This window comes from Equus caballus, chromosome 13, assembly GCF_041296265.1.
Source record: "Equus caballus isolate H_3958 breed thoroughbred chromosome 13, TB-T2T, whole genome shotgun sequence".
Taxonomy (NCBI): Eukaryota; Metazoa; Chordata; class Mammalia; order Perissodactyla; family Equidae; genus Equus; species Equus caballus.
The window spans coordinates 44,680,622-44,691,494 of NC_091696.1; the positions used below are offsets into that span (position 1 = coordinate 44,680,622).

Here is a 10,873-nt window from a genome sequence, read left to right on the forward strand (position 1 = left end):
GGACCTCTGCCCTGGCCTGGGGATCTTGCCGCTCCTCTGATCTCTACGAGGAACTCGGGGCGGCTTGCTTTCCAGGAACGCTTCCTGCGACCCGGGGATGGCTCACAGCCAAGGTCTGGGGAGGCTGTGTGACCTCCGACACCTCTCTGGGCCTGGACTGCCTCACCTGCAAGACGGAGAAAATAGGACATCCCACGCAGGGACATCGGGAGGATTAAGAGGGGAGTTCGAAGGCTTTGTTTCACCATCAGTTACTTTTTAAAAATTGAAGTCAAACACACATGAGATCCAATCCAGCATTTTCAAGTGTGCAGTTTAGCGGCACTTGGCACGCCTACAGAGTTGTCAACCATCGTCACCCTCGAGTTTCAGAACGTTTCCATCACCCCCAAAGGAGACCCCGTGCACAGTGGCAGTCAGCCCCCACTCCCCCGCCCCCAGCCCCTCCCACCCCCGAATCATCTTTTCTTCCCCATGGATTTGCCTAGTCTGCACATTTCTTATCGACGGCATCACACAATAGGTGTCACCTTCTGTGTCTGGTTTTTTTCACAGGGTGTGACGTGTGCCAGGCTCGGCCACGTCCTGGCCTGTGTCACTGCCTCTTTCCTACGATTCCTACAAGCCATCGGTTCCTTTAAAAAGATGACTTTTAAGTGTTTATTGAGGGAAAGCACCCCGTCAGTGGTGTGTTTAACTCCAGATGTTTGACACAGGTGTGTGCCCATGGAACCACCGCTGGGTTCGAGACACAGGACACTGCCAGCACCCAGAAAGTTCCTCAGAGCGTCCTGCCGCTCCTCCGGGCCGGAGGGAGTCCCTGGTTCTGGTTTCCGACCCTGTTGATGAATTTTGCCTTCAGATAAGTGGAGTAACGCAATGTGTGATGGCTTATATCTGACTTCTCTCGCCACACACATCTGTGAGTGTCCCCCACACAGTAGCGGATGGCCAGAGTCTGTTCTTTTTCAGGGCTGAGTAGTATTCCACTGTGTGTGCATCACATTGTTGATCCACTATCCTGTTGGTGGGCACGGGGCTGTCTCCAGTGGGGGGCTATTCTGAGAGATGAGGCTGCTAACACCCGGTCCCTGGCTGTGGGGCAGGGGCGCTCGGTCTTGGGGTTAATCCCTAGGAGGGGACGCTGGGCCAGAGGCCGTGTTCACCTAGGGTGAGTGGATGGATGTGCCCATTCTCCCGAGGGCTGGGTGGGCTCCGTCCCCCAGCCCTGCCTCAGAGTCCCTGCCGTCTGCATCCCCGACGGCACTCGGCACAGCCAGCCTTGGGGATTTTAGTCAATTTTAGAAAACTGACTTTAGAACACTGACTTCGGGAAAGTTTAATTTTCTATTAGGGGTCGTTGTCACTTCCTCAGACGCGATGACGAGAGGAGATGGCAAGGGGCAGTCTGCGTGGTTCCGAAGCTCGTGTGCGGCTCTTTCCAGGGCCGGAGCCGAGAGCGGCCGCTGGCGCCACCCAGGGGGTCCCAGCTCAGGTGCAGCCGGCTCCCCATGGGCCACCCCCGAGGCCCTGCCACGTCCCAGCTCCATCCCGTCTCCCTGAGGTGCAAACTGAGGCACAGAAGAGGTCACGTGGGCTGCCAAGGTCACACAGCCCGCAGGAGGCCCCTCAGTCTCCTGGAAGAACCCGGGTCCCCTGGCCCCACTTGTCTGGAGCCGAGGGCCACAGGCTGGGCCGCTCCAGGGTGGCTCCACGCGATTCCAGAGGACGGGGCCCGACCTCACCCTGCAGCCAGCTCACACCCACCACGCACCCACACATGCCACACCCACACCCCCTCACACTCACACACACTCAAACTCACACACACGCCACACTCACACCACCCCTCACACGCTCACACTCATACACACACTACATCCCCACATACCACACCCTCACACCCCCCACACACACATGCCACCCCACATACACACTCATGCTACACCCACTCACACCCCACACACACTCAAACTCACACACACGCCACAGTCACACCACCCCCTCACACACTCACACTCATACACACAACACACCCCCACACACACCTCACACACCCCCCACACACACATGCCACCCCACATACACACTCATGCTACACCCACTCACACCCCACACATATACTCACACACACAACACCCCCACATTGCACCCTCACACACTCCACACACACTCACACTAACACACACGCCACCCCCCCACGACCCCCTCACATGCTCATACACACACTGCACGCCCACACACCACACCCTCACACACCCCCACACACATGCCACTCCACATACACACTCATGCTACACCCACACACCCCACACACACACAACACCCCCACATCGCACCCTCACACACTCCACACACACTCACACTAACACACACGCCACATCCCCACCACACCCTCACACCCACCCACACACTGTCTCACGCATCCACCACACATGCTTACACATACAGTCATACATGATCCTCACATAAGTGCATTCGCACACACACACACACACGACACCCACACAGGCCTCATATTCACACACCACTGCCTCACACACTCACACACACACAAAACACACACACACCAGTCTTACACAAACACCACACACAATACATCCTCACACACTTGCACGTTCACATACCGCACACGCTGACACACGCTCACACTCACCCCCCCATGCACCCCGGCACACGCGCACTTTACGGACACCTGCAGACAGAAGCGGGCCGCAGGTGAGAGGACGTGGCTGCAAGCTGACCCCCGCGCTCGCGGTCAGGCTGGGACGGGCCACGGGAACAGTCGGGCGTGCTGGTGACTTCGGGGACCTGGGTGCCCAGGGCCACTGAGCCCGGCCGGCGCCAGGTCGAGCCCCGGGGCTTCCTCCTGACCCTCGCGTGCAGCCCGGAGGTGGGCACAGGGTCGCCGGCCGCGGTCCCCGCCGAGCTGGCACCGGGAGAGGCCGTGCCGGGCCCGCGCCCGTGCGCTCCCGGTCGTCCCCTGCCCAACTCCGCGGGCGCGGGTGACGCGTCCCAGGCCGCCTGCCCACTGGCTTCCAGCGGGTCCGCTCACGGGGCAGCGCGGGCCTGGAGGGCGGGGACGGGGAGAAGTCCCCTCTCGGGTCCGGTGGCATCTTTGGCAGCAGCGAGGACTTCTCCGCGGCACCAGCTCCAGGGGGACCTCCTTCCTTCGGAAAAGTTCCGCTTCCACTGGCGGCCCCGCTCGGGGGCTCTGGTGACACTGACCCCCCTCCTTCCCTTTCGGTTTCCCGCTGGTGCTAACCTCCGGGGCCTCAGCATGCAACCCGTGGAGCCTCCTCACTCTGACCATCTTCCTGTGAAATGCCCGGGGTGGCTTGTTTTCCTACGTGACACATGGCAGGGCACGGGCTGGAACTCAGACCACCTGACTCCCGGCCGTGGGCGTAACCGCTGTGCAGCCCCGCCTCTTCGTGGATCCCGCCTCTGCAGAGCGTCCCCAGCTGCAACGATCGCCCCCACGTGCGTGCGTCTCACCTCCCGGTCCCCTAGAGCTGGGTCGCAGTACCCGCCCCCGCCAGCAGGGGCAGCCCCGAGGCAGGCCCTGCCACGTGCGCGCCCGTGGAGCGCGCTCTGACGCAGCTGCGCGCTTGGAGGGCCCCTCCTTCTGAAGGAGGCGGGAGCTTCGTCTGTTTGCTAAACAGAGGGACCCTAACCACTGGCAAGAGCCGATGCCGCTCACGATGCTCAGCAAACAGAATTCCCGCCAAGAAGGGAGCCGCCATACTCCTCTCTGCCTCCAGCCTTGGCCGGGAAAGTAAATGCACAGTTTCCGGGTGGTTTTTGCCAAAAAGGACTCCCAGAGTCCTGGGGCGTGGAACTTCCGATCTAAGCCAGTGTGCACCTTCAGGTCTGGAAGTTCCGCGTGGCTGAGCCTGCTCGTTGCTTCCCTCCTTGGCAGACAGCCCTGTGCCTGCATCACAGGCTGGGTCTGGAGTCAGACCCAGGTTAGCGTCTCAGCTCTCTCAGTCACCTGCTGTGACGTCTTGGGCAAGTGGCTGAACCTCTCTGAGCTTTAGTCTCTGGATCTGTAAAATGGGCATGATAATACTTGCCCTGACGGACTGATGGGAGGATGAAGGGAGCTAAGGTGTGTAAGGGCCTGGCACCAATAAAAGGGGCCCCCCATATCCTTTATTCTAGTTTTCTGTGGCTTATTTCTGCCCCAGGAAGACTAAGGCCTCAGCTGGGGGGTGACTTGGACTGTCCGCAGGCTTCTTCACTCACAGGACTGGCATCTTTGCTGGTGCGACCCAAGGGCTGGGCGTCACTGGGACTGCTGATTGATGCGCTGACGTGTGGTCCCTTCATGCGTCATGGGCTTCCTCACAGCATGGCCGCCCTGCATGGCGGTTCAGGGCTCCAAGAGCCAGTGGTCCAGCAAACACGGTGGGGACCGCGTGGCTGTTTATGACCCCCTCTCGGATGTCACACAGCATCACTTCTGCAATGCTCCCTCAGTGTGAATTCATCCAAGGCCCACTCACTATCAAGGAGAGGAAATATGAACCCCATCTCTCAATGCAAGAAAAAACGAAGACTTCAGGACCACGTTTCAAAGCCCCACGCCCCCTGCCTTAGCCATCTGTCCCTACATGCTGCTCCTCCAGACAGACTGGAAATAACGCCCGTACGAAGACAGGACTGTAACAGCAAAAGATCCAGAATGACCCAAATGGAGGACGCTATGTGGGGTCGGCAGCCTCCAGGTGACCCACGACGATTCTTTCCTCCCAGTATTCATGCCCGTGTGTGGTCCTCGCCCACAGTAACCAGGGCCGACCTGTGTGAGTAACAGGATATGGTGGAAATGCGTGTCTTCTGGGGCTCGGTCATAAAAGATACTGCAGCTTCCGGCTTGCCTCCGTTTGGCTCACTCGCCCTGGGGGAAGCCAGCTGCCTGTTGCGAGGACACTCCAGTGTCCACGTGGTGAGGGACGGAGGTCTCCTGCCAACAGCCACGTGAGTGAGCCATCCTGGAAGTGACTCCCGCAGCCCCAGTCGAGCCTTCACGTGGTCACAGCCCCCACTGACATCCGACTTCATCCTCATGGGAGACTCTGCGCCAGAACCACCCAGACGAGCAGCTCCCAAACTGCTGACCCAGACACTGTGAGAAAATCAAGGGTGGTCGATATTTTAAGCTGCTAAGTTTGGGGTGATTTGTTATGCAGCGATAGCTGACTAAGACAGCGTGCAGAGTAAACTAACATTGGAGGAATTGCGTCAGGTCTCTCTCGAAGGAAACATGAGGAACTGGTGTCTGGGAGGGAAGTGGGCGGCTGAGGGACAGAGAATGGGGGGGGGGGGACCCTTTGTCCCTTTGGCATTTTGAACCATCTTTCCAAAAAGCTCACTTGAATGTCAAATAAGTAAATAAAACCGTAGGCAGCCTGCAGGGAGTAGCAGCTGTGGTTATTCATTCCACAAACATTTCTCAAGCTGCTGGAAGGCCCCCTTAAGCATGTGTGACTGAATGGACAACATAGGTTTATGAAGAATAAGAAAGGCCAGGGGTTGAGAGTCACATAGGAGCCCCACCATGTACTAGCTGTGTGCCTCTGGGTAGGTTGCTTAACCTCTCTGAGCTTGTTTCCTTATCGGAGAAATGGGGATCATCAGTACAACGATGGGAGCCTAGTGTCCAGCTGAAGGCCAGGCATGGGGTAAACACTTAATAGATTTGGTTGTTCTTATTAATAAGGTCCAAGGATCCTGCCTGGGGCCGGGAGAAGGGAGGAACCCAGTGAGTCCCTTGCCCCCACCCCTGGAGGCGGGCTGGGGGAGGTGGACAGCTGAGCCAGCCTCCCAGGGGAGAAGCTGGGTGACAGGGTTGTGAAGGCTGGGGGGACCAGCGGGACAGAGAGACCCCGCTCCAGGGTCCCTGCCCGCACAGCCCCGTCCTTCCCCGTGCAGGCCCCGCGGGGAGCAGCCCTACCTTCGGAACCCGTGCCTGCTGCTGCCTGCTCGCTCCACCCAGGCCTGGGGGGCCGAGGCAGAGCTGGAGGGGGCTCCGGCTCCAGAGGGAAGGGGCGCGCCCCTTCCCGGGCCCCAGGTGTGCCGAGTCCTGTGACCCTGCCGGGCTGACAGGGGCAGGGCAGGGGCCCACCAGCCACGAGGCATCACCGGGAGGAGTGGAGGGGTGAGGGGTGCAGGGAGGGGCTGAGGAATCCCGAGGTCGGGGGTGCCCTGGGCTTCCCAACACCCAGAGCTTGGCTCTGTCCCCGTCCTGTGCCGGGAAGGCCGTTTGGATGACGGGCACCCACACGCTGTGATGACTCTCCATCATCACTGTGGGGGGAGGGGGGAGGGCTGGGGAGACCCGGGGAATCCCCAGGTGGGAACCCTGGGCATCGGCCTGGTAGAGTGGAAAGGTGTCGGGAAGCCGGGCTGAGGCCCTGCGTCACCATGTGACCTCAGCATGTCCGGAGCACGGACCCCATCTGCAGGAGGGGCGCATCCTCGGGGCCCTGTGGGATTAAGGCAGAGATGGGAGGGGGGTCACCACGCGTGTCCAGACTCCGAGGATGCAGGAGGCGAACCCTCTGTGGGGCAGTGCGGGGAGGCACCCTCGGCCCTGGCCAGTGCGGGAGAGGCTCGATCCCATCGCTTTGCTCATGACTCACGCTTTCTGGGACCAGCCTTGTCCCCCGGGGAGGCATTTTCCAGGAAGGCCCCCATCTGGCCCCTTCTGCGCTGAGCAGATGTCCCGGCCTCCGCTCCGCCCGACCCAAGCCAGGGAGAGGCTGGTCAGCCCCCGGCTGGGAAGGGAGCCTCGCTGGGCCAGGGGCACCATTTTTCTGGCACTTTTGGCAACATGACCAATATAAGAACTCGTCCACAAGGCGACTCTGCGGCCCTCACCCGCTCCATTTAGGGCTCCCGGCCCAGTGCACCCCAGCCCAGGACAGCTGCCCTTGCAGAAGCCCAGACTCAGCCTCTCCCTTCCTCTCGGCCCCCACGTCTGATTGGCGCCCGTCTTCAGTGTGGGTTCCCGGGAAGGGGACGTTGGGCGGGAAGGAGGCTCAGCAAGGGACTGGATCCTGCCCAGGGACTCATACTGGAGCAGAGAGGGTCACCCCGTGGGGGCTCTGTTCGGGGAAAGTAAGGACCCCATGTGCCCTGTGACTGATAAGGGCAACCTCCCGGGGGGCGTGAATCCCCAGCCCCTCTGGCTGTCCGTGGGCTCAGGTGGGGTGGGTGCCAGCAGCAAATGGTGCTCTGAAAAAGAGAGGCAGGCGCCGGGGGGCAGGGGGCAGTGACGGGATGGGGGATGCGGGGAGCACCCACTGCGTCTGCTATGGCTGCCCAGTGCCCTCCACTGGACCTCTGATCCCTTCTGGAACATGTTCGCTTCTCTCATCCCCACAGCTGCCCTCATCTTCCCTGGGATGCGCAGGGGCCGCCCAGCCAGGCTCCAGCCTCCCTCTGGCCCGCGAACCATGGTCCACCGAGGGGCAGAGACGTGCAACATGCAAAGCTGGGCGATGACCCCTCCTCTCAGGTGGGCCCCCAGCCCTCAGAGGTCGCAGACGCAGCTGCCTCCAGGTGCAGGGAGGCAACCTGGCTGAAGGAATCCAGGTGGGCTGTACACGCCACAGCCCTCCCCAGAGACCCCCGTATGATGGAGACCGGGGCTGAGAAATACACCTGACGTCTAAGAGGACAGTACAAGGCCCTGGAGAGGTGGAGGGGGGACGGACAGGCGTGTGGCAAGGAGGCAGGAGGGGCACAGGACGGGGAGGTCGGGTGGGGCTGGCTCGTGGAGAGGGGTGCAGCCACGGGCAGGGGCCCTCCACCCAGCCTTCCGGGCTGAGCAGGACCCTGTCCTGACAGCAAGAAGGCGGGATGGAGAGTGGAGCAGAGCGAGGCGGGCAGGATTTGAAGAGGCCACGCTGGCTGCTCTGGGCGTGGGGTCCAGGAGACCAGCTCGGAGGCTGCTGGTGCGGACAGTGTGGGGAGGGAAGGGACGGTGTGGGCCAGACTGGTGGCTGCGGGGGTGGAGGGGATGGACAGACACAGCTAGGAGGCCTTGCTGAAGGACTGGTTGTGGGATGGGAACAGCGACCGCTGAACCTCGGGGGGCGGGGGGGGGGACATGCAAGCCTGAGGAGCCGGGAGCCCTGAGGGCGCTCAGGCAAAGAGGGCTCCTGGTGGGTCTGAGAGGGGTCCAGACATCCCCTGGCTCCCTGGGGACGGGAGAGGGTGCTCAGGCTCTCAGCCCAATCTGACATGTCCCAGACGGGGGGAAAGGGGAGGGAGGAAGAGGAAAAGGTCCAGAAACGGATGGAACTCCTAAGGCGGCTCCTGGGGTCCCCCGTCTGGGATCTACACTGGCGTGTTCACACACCTGCAAGGTGCTGCAAGGTGGGGGACTCCCCCGCATCCCACGGGTGAGGCGCAGAGAGGGGGACCACCCAGCGGGGGGGACAGAGTGTGACCCCCCCCAGTGCAGGTGTCCCCCCAGCCAAGTGCTTTTCTCACCTGCCCCGGCGGGACCAGCCCCTGCCCCTCCGCCTTCAGCAAACCCTGCCCAGAGTCGGGACCTGCCCCCCACCCCAGCCTGGCTCTTCCCGCATCCTTGTCTGGCAGGACTGGTTCCCATGTGAAACTGGAATTGCTGGTCTGACTTCCCCGGAAAGGCCAGGCTGTTCTGGACAGCGGGAAAGGAAGGAGCATGGAGGGGGCGTCCTGAGGATGCACTTACCATTCTCCAGGCGTTCGGCCAAAGGCTGGATGTAAATGTCCCCATTGTCCAGAGGAGGAAACCGAGGCTGCAGCGAGGTTAAGAAACTGGCACAGAGAGAGAGACCACGAGGGGCCCGGAGCCCACACTTGGCTTTTAAATTGTGTAATTTGAGGAAGGGGAAAAAAGCAAGCACTTTATGTGACTCTGGGTTCCAAGTTTTCATCTGTAAAACGGGAAGAGCAGCCCAGACGTTCTCCCCGACCCCAAGGGACGAGCCATAGGGGACTCCCAGGGACAAGGCCCTTGCTGTTCAGGGTCCAGGGGAATGAACCGTGGACCTGCCGCTGTCCTCTGACCCAGAGATTTCGCCACCCTCGCCCAGCTCCCTCCCCCACACCCCCACCCTGGCTGGCAGGGGGCAGCTGGGTGCTCTGTACCTCCTCCCTCCATTTTCCCAACCTTTTTGAGCTTGTCTCACATGTTCCCAGACCCCCAGCCGCCCCATCTGAATCCCTCTTTCTGGACAGAGGTGGCCCTCTGTTCTGCCCCTCCTCTGGCCTTGGCAGTGGTATGGAGCCCATCGACCTGTTTCCCGTTCCTAAATCATGGCTGAAGGTCTGTGTCAGCTTGGCTGGAAGGCGCCCAGCCCCTCATCCACGAGGAGGAAACCCTGAGGAGCAATAAGCGCTGTCCGAGGGCAACACAATATTAGGAACCATTGTCCAGGCAGCTGTGGAGTTCAAACTCCACTTTCCATGGTCATGTCAGGTCACTCAAACCTTCAATGGCTCCCCACTGCCAGCCACACCGAATCCCAGCTCTGCCCTTGCCCATCACCGCTGCGTCAGTCTTCTTTCTGGTTTCTGGGATTATCTGCTAGGACTATTGCAGTAGTCTCTCGCTTGGTCTCCAGCTCTTTTAGTCTCCCCCATCTGGCCCAGCTCCCCCCTAGCAGAGTGAGCTTTCTAAAACACAAATCTGATCAAGTCACATCTCCAGTTAAAGCAGGTATTAGGTCCCCAAAGCCTGAAAGATAACATCCAAGCTTGCTCTTGGCCTGGCATTTACAGCTGTCTTGGATCTGATCCCTGCCAGCATCTCCGACCTCATCCTTCCCCCTGAACCCCATACTCCAAACCCAGACGAGGGGTCGTCCCTGACATTCCCTGCACTCTCCCTGAAGCCTGACCTTGACCCTGGTCAGCTGTTCCCTGCACCCCGAATGCGCGTCCTGTTCTGGCTCGTCCACACTGCTCCTCCTTCAGGGTTGACTTCAGTGGTGACCCCGGAGGAGCCTCCAGGGGTCTTAGTGACAAACACTGGAACCCAACTGCGGCTCACTGAAACAGGAGAACATACTGAACAGACGTGGGGGCGCTCACAGAACCCCCAGGAAGGCAGGGGGCCCACAGGAAACAGGGGGCAGAACCAGGGAGGCCAGCCCCCTCTTCCCGCGGCTCTGCCACAGAGCCGGCCTGGGGACGCCCGCGCGTCTTTGCAGCTGCCCCGGGAGCTCCATGTTGCGAGGCTCCATCCAGAACGACTTTTCCAGATCCTTCCTTGCAGGACCAGCTCCTAACTCAGACTCTAGAGCAGGTGCCTCTGATTGGCTGAGCCCGGGTCACATGACCACATCCCAGCACCAAGGGGGCGGGGCAAGTGGGTGTGGCCTGTTTGGGGTCGTGCCCCTAGAGGGGCTCTGCCTTGTCCCAGCCCACAGTGGGCAGGGGGGTGTGACTCCTAAATGCAGGAAGGGGGTCAGAGGGTGGGGGCCTAAAGATGACCTAAGCTTCCGACCCCCAGGAATATCCGGTCGTTCTCTCCTTGACACCTCCCGCTGCCACATCTCACGTCTGATCCTTTGGCAACCCTGTAGCTGAACGTCCTAAGCATGGCTTCCTCCTGCCTGCCTTTCCCCATCTCCCCTGCCTTCTCTGTGCCAGCTCCTCCAGGAGCCCCCAGGCCAGGGGAGGAGACAGGTGCTAAAGGGGCCATGACAGCCCCATGTGGCATGTGCCGTGATGGAGGGACATGCAGGGGGTGGGGGGAGCCCACAGGAGGAAACTGGTCCTGCTAGGGGTATCCCGGAGGGCTACCCGGAGGTGGCAATGCTGTCTTGAAGGATGAATAGAAGTTAGAGAAACAGAGGTGGAGGAGATGCCC

General features: G+C 60.8%; 1 long non-coding RNA gene across 2 annotated transcripts; it reads right to left on the minus strand.

Annotated features, from left to right (window-relative positions):
- Nucleotides 1-235: 235 nt before the first annotated feature.
- LOC138917018 (uncharacterized) lies at nucleotides 236-9,047 on the minus strand. Of its 2 annotated transcripts, none has more exons than XR_011424344.1 (2): nucleotides 8,729-9,047; nucleotides 236-5,131 (listed from the first exon to the last, which is right to left on the minus strand). It is a non-coding gene; the product is annotated as an uncharacterized lncRNA (long non-coding RNA). The 2 variants fall into 2 exon arrangements; XR_011424343.1 differs by having other exon boundaries at nucleotides 236-6,491.
- Between the last annotated feature and the right edge of the window lie 1,826 nt (nucleotides 9,048-10,873).